Source organism: Macrosteles quadrilineatus, unplaced genomic scaffold (genome assembly GCF_028750875.1).
Source record: "Macrosteles quadrilineatus isolate MER2022 unplaced genomic scaffold, UCM_ALF_1.0 Scaffold_11__1_contigs__length_5352618, whole genome shotgun sequence".
NCBI lineage: Eukaryota > Metazoa > Arthropoda > Insecta > Hemiptera > Cicadellidae > Macrosteles > Macrosteles quadrilineatus.
In genome coordinates this window covers 1,396,855-1,412,392 of record NW_026542604.1, presented here as the reverse complement: position 1 = coordinate 1,412,392, position 15,538 = coordinate 1,396,855, and the positions used below count along the sequence as shown (strand labels likewise).

The 15,538-nt window shown below is 35.3% G+C and overlaps 1 protein-coding gene across 1 annotated transcript in view; it reads left to right on the top strand.

Moving 5' to 3' along the window:
- The first annotated feature begins 4,108 nt into the window (after window positions 1-4,108).
- The window catches only part of LOC129004734 (kelch-like ECH-associated protein 1B), a 51,197-nt gene continuing 39,767 nt past the window's right edge, over window positions 4,109-15,538 (top strand). The window contains exon 1 of the mRNA XM_054433324.1: window positions 4,109-4,477. The gene's annotated coding sequence lies outside the window, so the exon portion shown is untranslated. The remainder of the gene's footprint in view (window positions 4,478-15,538) is intronic.

Here is a 15,538-nt window from a genome sequence, read left to right as displayed (position 1 = left end):
GGGGTCGCCGGAATTTTATCCCCCTGGTATTTTACCCCCTGGGCAAAGCTGACGTCACCATGACGTAGTAACCTAAGTGGCCAAAAGTTTGTTCGCGGCCGGAATTTTACCACCGCGGATTTGGAAGTCTAATGAAAATAGCCAGAGCGTGATTAATTAGATTAGCGATAAAAACCGGAATTTTACCCCCTGTCCATATAATTAGCGTTTAGACAACTGAAGATGTATGGGCCGGATTTTAACCCCCAGATTTTTACCCTCGGATTTTTACCCCTCGGAATTTTACCCCCGGATTTTTATCCCCCGGAATTTTACCCCCTGGCCGAATTTAGAAATTGAATGATTGATTTTATTAATTCTATTTTTAATTAATTGTAAACATTTCATTATTTAGTGGCCTATTTTTATTTATTTATTTTGTAATCTCAACTAAGTAAACATAATTCGCTGTTTTTTGATGTTCAGGATTTGCGTTTGGGGCGAACTGTTGGTTAATAATTATGTAAAATAAACTGAGTAGCTCATTTAAATTATAATTGGGTGGACATTTCTGAAACGAATTTATTGTATCACCGTGAAAAACAATGTATTTAGTTTCTGTTGTACAATAACACAATATTCCTTCTTGTTTCTTCAGGCACAAACCATGTGCTATTTATGGTTTGTAATGACAAAGGTCGTCGAAATACATGTTGTGAAATGTAGTTGTAGGCATCCGGTACACTGTATTTGACCAATTGTTGTGATGACTAATATGTAGTAGAATCTCAAAATTAAAATAAAAAACCTGTTCGATTAGTTAATGTTACAAATAAATTAATATAGGCTACTTAGTAATACAATTTTTACTATTAAATTAAAGCAGAAGATAATTAATCATTCTCACTAATTTATATATCTGGCCAGGTGGTAAAAATCCGGAGGTAAAATTCCGGGGGTAAAAATCCGAGGGGTAAAATTCCGGGTGTAAAAATCCGGGCCGTACACTCTAGGTTTTTAAAATTTGATGTGTTCTGATTAAATTCACAACCGTGAAAATATATGTTTAATTCCGCGTTTAATCCATCGAGCTGATGTCGCGAAACTCAAAAGTTCGCGGCCGGAATTTTACCCCCTGGTTTGTGACATCACGTTTGCCCAGGGGGTAAAATTCCAGGGGGATAAAAATCCGCTACCCCGTAAGACGTTTCTTTTATTTACTTTCTGTAACGTAGGTACTCTCAAATCGATATTTTTGATCTAAATAGGCTATTACATGCGGTCTTATTATTTACTTATTTGCTATTTACAGCTAGTGCAAGTGAACTTCCTATCCTGTTGTGAAATTTAAACGGTCTATTTTTAATGCTTGTTTCGTGTGGAAACGTTTGAGTGTGCCAATTTTGACCACATGTGTTTAATAGCAAAGATTTATATTGATCTTGTGTATATGAGAGCTAAACAAACTATTTAGTAAGCAGTTTTTTAACTAATAAAGCATAAGTTAGCTATTATCATAGACTAACCAACACAAGTAGACTTCTCATCCCATTGTAAATTTTGAAGCTCCTTTTTCATGTCTAGTTCATGTACGCCACACTGAGCGCTAGTGTCGACGAAATTTTGTTTCTATTAGGGTTAATTTCTTGATCTGTGCTTTACTGTTTGGTTAAATAACAAGGGGACAATATATCGAAACGGCACACGGAAGATTTCTCAGGTGCCGTTTGACGTCACTAACTGCTGACATCACTTTAAGGGAACACCAATACCGCAACGATACGGTATTGAGCCATCGGCCTCGGTGGTGTAATGGATAGCGTTGCGGGCTGATAATCCGAAAGTACCGGGTTCAAATCCCGCCGGCGGCACTAACTTTTTATCAGCAATTTTTTCACATCAGCAAGTTTGGTTGGTTTGGTTAGGTTATGACAGTTATTTTATAATTGATAAATTATAAAATTGAATTTTAGGCATTTATAATTTTATTTTATTGACAAAAGTATTTTTTTTATATTAGTAAACCTTTATTCGATTTTTCCATTATCAGCACGTTTGGTTAGTTTGGTTAGGTTATGACAGTTTAATATGGTTTAACTTAATAATAGAAAACTATAAAATTGTCTGTTTCTTCAGACGCAGCAGTTAGTGACGTCAGCAGTTAGTGACGTCAAACGGCACCTGAGAAATCTTTCGTGTGCCCCACCGGACAATATATTGTTTATGATTAGATCGTATTATTTGGTTAAACGAGGTTTTAAATGACTGTATTAACGGGAAACAGATTGTAAACAAAACACGACCTCTACATAAACCGTACAGAACTAACAATAAAATTGTCTTCAGCTGTTCGATTAGGATGAGAAATCTACTAAGGGAGTATGTTTTATCTATACTATTATCAACAAAACACGTGATACATCACTGCGTTTAAACAACGCGTTCTATACTTTCTAACCTATTATTGTACTTCTACTTGATACTTCATCGCCCAACTTAGATATCAGGTAATGGCTATTACAATACAAACAATTTTTTTAAAGAATTTCTGTGACATTTTGCACTTGTAGTTTACAAATTTGAAATAATTGATGGTTGTATCGTGTTGAAAACATACCATTACTTGATCGTCATTTTGTGTTGATCAGCATGTTGGGAACGACGTGGAGTAAATAATTCCCCAAGTAAGTAGTAGATCATAAAATGGGAGGTTTTGCACACAGTTCTAGACTTTAAAAATGGCTTTAGAACGTCACCAAAAGGCTTTAAGGAGGATAAGTCACCAAACGGCTTTGAAAATTCCAAATTTTCCCGGGGACCCCCCAAGTCCCCGGGTTTTTTTTATCAGAGGGCCAGGCTTGTAAGTGACCATGGGATTGCATCGCAGCTAGAACAGCTTATTATTGTGCACCCTCATTCATAGGTCCTCATTCTTCCTCAAATCCCAGGTCATTATAGTGAACCGTGAGAACCTCTTGACTATGGTAACCTGTTCTTCCCTTTGATCTCCCGTCAATAGGCCAAGGGATCTTATACGCAGACATTGTAGGGCTAGGCACATAAATATACCCTCACAGCTTTCTCAAGATCTCTGGCTGGGGCAAGCTGTAGTGAGATTTCTCTGAAGGGACTCAGCTCCTGAACTTGCTTGACCAGCCAATCCTTTGTGGCTGCGTTAGCACAGCCAACTACCAAGGCTCCGCCTTCAAGATATGGCAGCTGCTTATTCTGACGTCTATGCCAGGATTGACCCACCTGGACAGCTCCCCCTTGATTTGATTGGTTTTAGCCTCCATACGTATCCTGTCCGGGTGTTCAGATTTGGCGATAGCCATCTTCTCCACAGACAGTGTCTCCGAATAGGTGGGTTCTGGTGCTCTCTGTGAAACACCCTAGCCCTCTCCCTCTTCCGTCATCGTATCCTTTTCTCACCCCAGACATCCTCATGTGTCAGGTACTCTCACCCCCTGTTTCCACATTTCTTCCTTGAGCCTTATTAGAGTCAGCTTTGGGAGTGCCACCCTCGCCCTGCTTTTTTCCCAGCATTCTGGTTCCCAGAGGAACTGGCTTTGCAGGGAGCAGGGTTAGGGTGCTTGGCAGCCCACACCAGCCTCCTCTCACTTGTGGATGGCACCTTACTTTTTGCCTTTGGCTAAAGCATCCGCTATCCTCCGTCTTCGCAACTCGACCCTGGAAAGTCGTTTTTTCGTTCCTTTCCAGTTTCTGCGAGCTTGTCGTCATCGTCAAAACTCATGTAGACCGTCCTCCTTCATTCGGGTCAGATCGTCTACGTTGTTCCCACGAATACCGGATGTCTAAGGTCAACCTTGATTGATAATTAATTGATGGGAGTATAGGTCGGCCGCTTAGAAAACGACCTCCTCCAGCATTGGTTTAGCATTAGCGCGCAGGTCGTTTTCTACGCGGCCGAACTATAGTACAATAATTATAATAATGTATAATTAATGATTATAGTCAGTGCTAGTAATATAAACACAATCAACAGTATACTTACAGCTGTTGTACTGGAATCTTAACTTCAACCTTCAACCCAACTTTGTCTTCTTCTCTTCATCTATTCTACACACTGCTGTCGCTGTCAGTCAGTTTCGTTTTCAGTTCAGTTTGTTTATTCTTTTCTTCTTTCTTCAGTCAGTCAGTCTTCAGTTTCAGTCAACAATAGTCAGATTTTGATCTGTGTGTTCGAATGCTCCCGACCAAAAGTTACGATTTGACGAATCAAGCTTAATCAAATCAACTGAATTGTGTTTTTGTACCTTTAATTATTTAGTGCTCCATTAGTGTTAAGTGTATGTGTTGAAGCAAGTTTTAAACGAATGGTATTTTATAACTGTGGTTTGTTTACCAGTCTAGTATCCAGGTTTACCTGTCGTCTGTCCTGTTATTGACAGACTTGTTGACTCTTTTTAATCGAATTGTTGAATTATTTCGAAATTTTAATTCGTTTGCTGCAAGAGTGGATCTGTATCATTATGAGGTAAAGTATTATATCTATTCTCTAAGAAATGTCCTGTGAAAGCAGAGTAGCTTAGCTTCTAAGTATAGGCTATAACCTATTAGCTGTTGCAGTGTTTTAGCCCCAAAAACATTGATGACTTCGCGTAGGGTCCGGCTAAAACATTGATTACTTTGCGTAGGGCCTAGGCCTAGATGTTATCGGCACAATGATGGTTGACTTACCGATGCTCATCCCTAGTACAGTTCCGCAGAGAACCTGTGATATATTATCGGATGAATAACAATAAATATAGATTAACTTACATTTAAACATGATCGTAAACATAATACCTATCGTAAACATTGAATTGAGTTAACCTATGATTTGTTTGCGTTTAACTATAACTTACGTAATTGACATAAGTTAGTAATTAAGCGTATAAAGGTGACCAAGAGAACCTAAGCTATAACTTAGTAACTTATTTTATAGGCCATATCATTAGAAACTAGATTTTTACCTGAAATCAATGGTGCAAAGATATTTCTGCTGTCACAAAAACTGGATAAACTACGATCGTTTGAATTTTATTTTAGGCCTAATGTTGTACAGTTGAACCTCGTTTGTACGAACCTCGATAAAACGAATTCCTCGATAAGATGAATTTTTTTAAATCCCCTTGAAACTTTCATATAGGTCAATGCTAAAAACACCTCTATACAACGTAGTAATTAAGTTAAAAACCTCCATAAAACGAATTTATTTGTGATATGGGCTAGGACTGATTAACCTCTATACCGGTACAACGAATATTCTTAGTACAAAACCTCTACAAGACGAACGTGGCCTCTATAAGACGAATTTCTCATAATCTTAACCTCCATAGTACGCAGTTTTCAAAACAAACAGAAGCTTGTCTCAACATGAAACCCCCACCCATCCCTCCTCCTTCCTCAGTCATTGTTTGGAGAAACCTTGGAGCGAGGAGAAACCTCTAAGTTTATAAGAAGAATAACAGCAGCATTAAACCTCGATAAAACGAACCTCTTTATTAAGAATACCTCTATAGTAAGAATTATCCCCGTACCCCTTGAAATTTGTCTTATAGAGGTTCAACTGTATTAGGAATGTTGATCTGCACATCAATATTTCCACTCTAAAATCAAAGTTTTAAAGTTAATAGCCCAAGTCACATTTATTGATTGATTGTATGTCATTTTAAGGCCTAACTTAAATAATTACCCTCACAACCCACACTTAAGACAGTAAATACGTTAGCTAAGTAGGCCTAGGCTTTATGAAATATTTGATTAAAATTTAATTTTAACACCTCTTGGTTGGACATCTGGACTGGATTATGAAAAATTAAGAAGGAATTTCCTTAAAAATAATTGGGATGCACTTTACTTTAGGTCCTACACTCATTCGAATGAAAATATCGATTATTCGATTGTTTCATTCGATATATCGTTTGGTTAGTTAGGTTAGGTTAACCTTACCTAACAAACCAAAGGATATATCGAATTAAACAATCAATTAATCAATATAACGATCGATAATTTCATTTGAATGAGTGTAGGACCTAAAGTAAAGTGCAGCCAATAATTGATATAGCCTAGCCTAGGTATTACAAATTGACACCGTTATAACCTCACATAACCCAACCAAACTTGTCGAACAGCTTAAAATTTGTTTTTATAAGTTGTAAAAGACATGTGAGGTAGGTAGTTTGGGTGTTTTGCAGATTCGTGACTGTATTAAGTCCTTTGGGGATTTTCAATTTTTTTAAAGCAATTTTTGGCTAGGCCCCTTTATTGAGTAGGCCTAGCCTATTTTTAAGAAATGCATAATAGTAAATTGTAGGAAATCTTATTCTCTTTCGGAATATTACCTTCCACTTTGGTCAATTTCATCACCATTTAAAAGTTATTTTCAAAAATGTTAAGCAACCTCCCAATTTATAGTGGTGAAAAAGTTGGAGATTTCTTTTTAACTTTGTACAATTAAATCTACAACTCTACTGGATTGGTTTTTTAAAAATCATTTGTTGTTGGAACGCATATAAACTCTGAGTTGCTTTTTCATTTGATTATTATTTTTAGCGGTAGGCCTAAAGGTTTTAAGACCCCGATATTCATTTATAAACACCCAATAAGTTATATTATAGTTTCTAAAGTGTTTTTTTGTCTTTGTAAAGCTTTTTTTACCTGCTACCTGGGGAAAATATACGGCTGCACTTTACTTTACGTCCTACACTCATTCGAATGAAAATATAAATTGTTACCTATATCGATTATTCGATATTGATTACCCAATCTATATAGAATAATCGTAATTGGGGTTATTTCTAATTGATTTTTAATATCGTTTTAAATTATATATCAGCTGTAATTATGATCAGTTAAGTTAGTGTTTTTTTTGTCATTGTAAAGCTTTTTTACCTAGGCTACTACCTGGGGAAAATATACGGCTGCACTTTACTTAACGTCCTACACTCATTCGAATGAAAATATCGATTGTTATATCGATTATTCGATATTGATTACCTAATCTATATTGAATAATCGTAATTAGGGTTATTTCCAATTGATTTTTAATATCGTTTTAAATTATATATCAGCTGTAATTATGATCAGTTAAGTTAGTTTATCTTCAATTTGTAAATAAAGAAAACTAGTGGCTTGTAGGGACATAAGTCCCTAAAAAGCTCAAATGTTAAACAACTTTTTGCAATACCGGTATTTAAACAAACTCAGAATAACATTATCTATGTGTCAGAATAGGCATCCCTACACCATATCTTTTGTGTAAAAACCAGTTTGTTGTTCTTCTTTGTTTGCTTTTGTTGATGTCATTTTCAATAAATAATTTGAATCACTCCAGTGGTTTAACATGAAAAGGCAGCAAACATATCATTGTTTGTGAATAAATACTGATTTACTAAGGTAGCTTTGGTCTTGTGGTTAATGAGGATAAATAAAAGCTTCCCTGTTTGGAATTTTAAAAATTCATTGGAGGTTCGCCTTCAGATGAATTGAAGACGCCTGCAATTTCATCTGCAGTAGGCTTATTATACCTACGACGATCCATATTTATCCTGTCTACAAACCTAAGTTCTAATTCACTGTCACCTTGTACAACCATTTCTTCCGAAGCTCTTTTGTAAATTTGTGCAAATGGATTTTCTAATAGAATTTCAGCTAGTTTTGACAATATTTCAGGTTTTAAGTCACTATTTTCTCGACGCCTTTGACGAATTTCTGTTGCTGTTGATGTGTCAATAATGTACAATTGGCCATACACGGGGTCTTCATCATGTTGAGGCAGCAAATCTGAGATTGAACGATAAATCTGTCCTTGAATTTTGAAACAGTATGGTCCTTTTCCTGGAATATCTTTCTTACTGGCTGAAAAATAAGCAAAAGCCATCGCACTGTTGCATTGTCGAATGAATTTATACAGTTGTGGGCTCTCTTCAAACAAACTTTTAAGTTCTACATTAGTTTTTGACTGAGGAAGGTTAATAAGTCCGTTATGGCAACATGTCATAAAATGATTATTCGTTAGTTCTTCTCTAAAATGAAGAGCACTACATTGAATGCACTCTTGGTCCAGTAATCCTGCATCATGGATCTTTACATTTCTCTCGTCTACCATGGGTCTCCTAAAAAGGGGTTGTAACATATCTTGATTAAGTTCGTCATTATCTACTCTTGCTCTCCTACGCGCACTGTCATTCCTATGAACAGTTCCCCGCCTTTGTGGTATTCCCCTGGCGTTCATATTAATTACAGTACTTATAATGAAAAGAATATATATCCAGCAGCCTACATACCAAAACATCTTGAATCCCTGGTGATTTTATAAAAGTATGATCGAATATGATTACTCTACGTTGTATATTCACTGCACTAAAAAAATTTACTTACGAAGGAATGCAAATACACCATTTTAGAACCAATAACATTTATAGGTTATTTTAGTTGTATATATTTACACAACCTTAACCTTAAAATGTGTAGAAATATAAAGAAAACAACATCATTTAAAATAAACTTGAACATATGATTTAAAAGATTTAATTTCGACTCTTTGATTATTTATACAGAATATTTATTCTATGTCGTTTATTCCTTTAACACGACAATAACGTAAAAGCATGAAAAAATGAAACTTGAGTATATGATTTAAATATAAACAAAGAATTTTCCGACTAATCTTCAATATTTCAGTTTTATTATAGTATACATTTCATAGTTGACTGGCTAAAAGTAAACCAAATGCGTGTATTGATCACTGTTTTCAAATCTGTGGCACAGCGGTTTTAATTTCAAAAGATGTAAACAAATTAAACCCCATGTTGTTTTAATGGGAAAAGTTTTATTCTGTTGCGAATTTATGGTAAAAAAATAAGAAAAATGAATAGTTTTCCCTCAAAATTCACGTCAAGACCTTTAAAATAAGACCCCTCCCATCCTTCTACGGCCATCCAGTCACTGGCAATTTCTTTACAAAAATTTGACTTACGGAATTATATATATAGATTAAAAAATATAGGTAACGATTTAATAGGATAAAAAACAAAACAAAAACTACAAATTATAGCCTCATTCTAGATAGGCTACTAAACGTTCTATGTATAAGAAACACACACTTCTCTACAAAACGATACCTAACCAATTGGCGATAGTTTTGCTACTTGTAGTGATTAATCTAGTGCTAGTTTCACGAATGAGAAACTGGTTGTTAGTGATGTTTATGCTGAAAAAGTATATCAAGGTCAAAATATTTAGAAATCCAAAGTGAGAATTAAGAAAAAAGGTGTTTTTCAATTTATTTATCGATAGTGAGTGTGGTTTAGATCGTTTCTGACATCTAAAATCTACCTGATTTTCACCTTGTAACTTATTCTAACTTTAATTTAGGAGTATCAGGTACTAATCCTTGATCTTGCATCAATTTGAAACAATTTTCAGGATTACATAAAATACTCTGACTAAATTATCGATAAAGTTCTTAAAAATGACTTATAATACAAACAAAAATAATGAAATAGCCTAAACAAAAATGTAATATTAAAACAAAAACAATGCAATAATCGTTGTATAGAATACCGCAATTGAAATAGTTAGTAATCGTAATATCGATTAATCGCTATCGAATAATCGATATATCGACTCGATATTTCCCTTCGAATGAGTGTAGGACGTAAAGTAAAGTGCAGCCAAATATACATACAAATCACTCATTTTCAGTAGTTTTCGTAATATTTATTATATCACTAGCAGAGTACCTGTCCTTCGTACAGGGTTGGCATCTATAATTTTAAAACGTGACAGGGTTTTTTTATTTCACAATTCTGAATCAACCACTTGGCGGATTTTCATGATTTTTGTGTTGAAAGAAAGATAATTTTGACAACTAGGGAATGTCGAAGCCATAATTGTAGTTTAGGGTCCCAGTTTTTAGAAATTAAGTTTTGATTTTTTTAAAGTCTAGCAGCCGACGCTAACATTCTAAACTAGCTTTTGGTATGATATAATTTGCTTAACATAACAGTAAACATTCAGCGTTTGTGACACAAATTCAGCATTCTGATGAAAATGAAAGGACCTACGAAGGGTTGACTTATTTATACTATGTGTAATGCTGATCATTGATACGTTCAATTCTTCGGTAAGAGGATGACAGATTAATTAAATATACATAGTAAAATACTACGATGTTCAAATTATTTTGTCAAGCAATCTTTGATTTGTTTTAGTGCAACATAAGTAACTGTAAACAATCCTATTTTGACAGTTCACATTGCATATCACAGTTTTTTGTTGCTGCTTGGTTCAAATTAGCTGTTTATATAAATGCAAAAAAAAAATACAGTGGACCCTCGATAACAAGTCACTCTTGATAACAAGTGTATTTTTCAAATCCCCTTGAATTTATTTTACCTCTAAACACATGTTATTGCAAACCTCAATAATAAGTCAACCTTAATAACCAGACTAATTTTATAATCCCCATGAGAGTCTTGTTATCAAGGTTCTACTGTATAGTGCTGCACCCTGTTGGTAAATCTTAACTTTTTAATGCTTTTGTATATCATAGAACCAACTTTTTGAGTTGAAACACCTGACTAAATTCTTTAATTCCCTTTAAATATGAATACTCATAAGGTTAACATGGGGAACTACAGAGCCACTGGGGCGGAGCCCGAAAGGATTTTTGAGATAAGAATATGCCTATATGTTAATCGGGAATGTGAGCTATCATCATGCCAAATTTCAGCCCAATCCATCCAGTGGTTTATGCGAGATTGAACTTCAAACAAACACACAAACTTTCACATTTTAGGCCTGTTATATTGGTAAGATTCTGCAAGTAATTTAAACTTGAAATGTTTATTTATGTTATTCAATCAGCTGAAAGATGTGAATAAAATTAATCAAAACAAACAAATATTTATTTCTCAAATCTGAGTGTTTTGTTTTTACTTCATACATGACGACAAAACTTAGTCTGTGCTTTCTACCATAAATAACCCCGGAGACTAAATCAGATTATTCGCTTTAAGAAGTCTAAACAAGAACAACTCAATAGTAAGTACCGTACCGCATGGATTCTTTAGCTGTTATATTTCTTTATTTACGACATGGCCTTCATTTTGACAAACCTACCAACCATGCTATGTACAGTATATTTAAGAATTCTATCTTCAAATATCACCTCTTATCTTTTATTTACTACAGGTTTCAATGAAGGGTTATGTTGTGTTGAATTTGTTACCGACAAGAAACTGTTATATCAGTTTTGATTCTGTTCTTTCCCAAGGGATGTAGAATGCTCTGTTGTATGCATTGGAGTTTTTTTTTTACTCACTAAGCCATTTAGGTTTGTTACCTCACAAACTCATGCTAAAAAGAACTCTATTATCATGTTGATGAGAAACCTCTAAGCATTCTTAAAGATTGGTTGTAGCTCACTTGGGCATCTACATTATCAATGCGATGTTGGCTGACTCCGGTTAAACTGTCATACTATGCAATAGTCCGTAGCCCTTTCGAACTGACTAAGAAGGAGTTTCCCTTAAAAGCTTATCCACGGCTTTAAATAAGGCACATGGACAGACTCTAACGAAGGAAGAATTGCATGTGCCAGACCCTGGTTTTTTTACAAAATCAGTTTTTGTGGCTTTGTGAAGTTAGCTTTTTCAGTGAAAACTATGTCTGTGTAAAAACAAAAATCGTTCATGGCCATATTAATACTTCGATCATAGGGTTCAACTTGGTCAGGTGAACATGTAAAAACCTAAATAACATTATAAAATTGAAAAAAGTTAATTACCAATGTAGACCACATCTATTCCTGAAGTAAGGACCCGTACTTAAATCAACGATGGACTTACTACGCAGAATTAAATATACCTATGTTGTGTACCTCAATAAGTGGGATTTGATTCAGTGCAAATGCTTTGCAAGGGTCAGCTAGTCCAACCTAACTTCAAAACACTTAATATCGTCACGAATCCACTAAGTTTATACATTAAGTCCATCACTTAAGATCATGATCCAGATTAAACTAAATGCAGTTTGTACGAGTACAAATTTCGATGAAAGAAGAAAATACCAGAGTATAGTATATTTCGTACCTAGGGCTAAAAATGAGGTCTATTTCCTTTTCGGTCCACTATTCACCAAAATAATAATGCACACTGATAGTCAACACAATTACAACTTTAAGGTTATTAGAGAAGAAAAAAATTTGAGGAATCAGCAAAAACAATAATAAATAGTTACTAGGCAGCGGTGACAAATAAACAATTCTATTGCAATGCTATGGATACCACGATATGGATACGGATTGTGTAGGTATTTAATATGCATTAATGTTTTAAGAAAGTAAGCGGGCAGCTGATTTTGCGGCCCTGGGGGTGTAAAAACCTGCTCGGTCCCCAAATGACGATGACAGCTGGCATGGCCAGCAAAACGTAACTTTCAGCCACCAATTAACGTATGTAAAAAGGCTTAAAACATCATAGTTTGGTGAAAAATGATTTAAGAGCGAACAGCTGATTTTACCGCCCTAGGGCCTTAAAACCCTGTTCCAGCCCTCAAATGACAATGAAAGCTGGCATTTCGACCCTGGACAGCAATACTTGGCTTTCAGCCTCCAATTAACGTTTGTAAACCGCTAAAAATATTGTATTGTGGTAAAAAATATTTTTCCTACAGTCACCTGACAAAGTGGACTTCCTTGCACTGATAATAGGCCTAGCACAGAAATTTGCTAATAAAAAAAAAATAACGGTATCAGCATTCTGACACAGACTTTCTCCCATAACCTCGTCAACAACCTTTTTTTGGCAAGCGATATGAGTAACTATGATATTTAATATGTAAAATCACAAAAGTTGCATTCACTTTCGAAAACTTAACTGTAAATAGCTCCAAAGATTAAAATTTGGGTATATGATAAAAATAAAATAAACACTTGTCTATTGCATTTTTCTACACCCTGTATACAAGAATTTTACAGCAATGGGGGGCTGCACTCTATTGTTAAGAATTATAGGACCATCACATACTAATTTCAATTAAAACCAGTTGTTCCTCAAATCCATTTTTCTTATTTTGGGGTATTTTTATGGGTGAATAACAAAAGTTACAATAGCTTTTGAACCATATTTTTTACGTAATTGGGATTTGTACCATTTTGTTCAGAATTTAAAGGACTATAACATACTAAATTTTTACCAAAATCGTTCAGGCCATTTTCGCCATCTTATTTTCCATTTTATTATAGGTTTTTATGGGGAAATCCCCATTAGAAATGAAGAAAAAAAACGTCTGGAGATACAGTGGTACCTACATACCAAATTTCATCAAAATCGGACCACAGTGGTGTGGTCTGTAGCTATGTACACATCCACACATACAGTCACACCTACACACACAGACATCACTTCGAAAACCACTTTTTTTTTGTTAGGGGGGCCAAAATGGATAGGCTATATCCACTCAAAACTCAAACTCGAAAATTTTGACGAAAACAATACTTTCTCCATACTAAATTGTATAGGTGAAAGTAAAAGTTGAAAGAAAATTGCAAAATCGGCAAAACTTTTATGATTGCCTGAATAAGTTTTATGGCCCCAGTTTAGATCATAGAAAAGAACATTTAAAACATCAGGGAAACTTTCATAGGGGGATTATTCATTTTGCATTCAAGATGTATAGCGACGTAGACCCCTACTCCGTAACTCTTCGTACGAGCCAAGTCATCAAACAGTTCAATGGTTTTCGAGAATTCTCTATCAAACCGAAGGTTTTCCCGTCCTCGATGATGCACCGGGCGCGCTCGGTATATCGTCACCTGGAAATCACGTCGATTTATGCAGACGAGCACACTACCATAGATAAAAGTTGGTTAGTCTATGACACTACTTTGTAATTTGTAAATCATAGCGCTGTAGACCTGTCATCAGTATAGGTGGAACATATACTGTAAAAGAGCCTAGAGCCTGTAAAATACATTATAAAAATATTTAGGACTATTTGTTTCTACTTAATGAATAAAATATCCGACATTGAGTTTGACCATTGCAAGTAAAAAAAACTCTTCACTCTTTTGTAGCCTAGTCAGAAGTATGTTTGATTCGTGTGTGATTGCACGGTAAGGCATAGCTTTAAAAATAAGGAAAAAGTAAAAAGTCATGCTAATTTTATTTACGGTGTTTATGCTAAGCTGTAAACGTTTACGAATTTTACCCTAGGTGACGAATAGTAATTAGGTGACAAGTTAGATAACTAGTAAGTGGTTATACGAATGTCGTGCACACACTTTAAATATTAACTTATCATATAGGAGATTTGAAAATAGTATAGTGAGTAGGCCTATTCCATCGGCGTTCAGGTGCAATGGTCATCCAGCGGCCAATGATGCCGTAAATAATAGGCTACTACCGTCGTAAGAATGAAATCGTATCACTTTTTCTGTCAAATTTGTTAATCAAGTTTCCGACTTGTTTCCATTCATACAAACATGAGCTAAGGACCTCCGAATCGTTAATGTCATTGTCTTAAAGTTGTTTTGAGGATCAATAAATCTATATTCCTGCGAGAACCTTTGACATTGGCATCAAGCATCACTAAGGTCATACATCAATCTATGGTCTTTGTTAGCCTACCCTGGGGAATACAAAAGTAACGTTTACTTGTATCAAGACAGTGGCAATATCCGGGGTCCACGACTCTCAGTCTCAAGTCCCAAGGTATGCCGTGTTTACGTCCACAATGACTCGGCTGTTTCCGTGACACAGAGAAAGTACAAAGTCACTCAGTGGTTGTTATCTGCCCACTCGGCTGCCCCTGACGCTGACATTGGAACTTCTGTCAGGGCAGTTCAACAGTGTTATACGGAGCCGGCTCCATGCTCTATCTGTTCAACACAATAGCCTCAAATCACTTAGTTGTAAAGTTAGCGACGGTTTAGTCCTGTTTGTGATCAAAAATTGCGTCTAGGCTAAATTACAATAGAGTGACACATAAATGCTAAGAGATTATTGCGGACTTTTGCCATCACGATTGTTAAAGCATAGTGTTAACCACGGTGTTTCGAGATTTGGATCCGATCCCGTCCTCAGATGAGGAAGTACCTGGAACGTAACAATAATAGTACAAAGAAAGTATAAAATTAGGAAGTTACAAAAATATAGCTTTCAGTGTTCATCCGCTTTGGCTGGGTTTATAACCTTGTAATGTTTTTAGTACTTTCTCACCTCAGGACGTCGTGACAACTTTGTTTTATAATTATCTTGTTGAGAAATATGTGTTGGAAATAACCCATAACATAAACTCGCCATCACAAAAATGATCATCATCCATGGGTTAGTTGAAAGGTACTTATTCATTAGCTAAAAATTAAATCAACTAAACGTATGAGCTACAAAACTTAATATCCTTTAAAAAACTTAAAACAAAATCTCAATCGGTTGTTAGAATAAAAAAAAACAACATATTGGAAGTATCGTGTATAAGTAGGTATGTGTATATTCTCCGAAAATCAACTACAAAATAACAAGTTGTATTGGTGACAAAATAGCGTGTT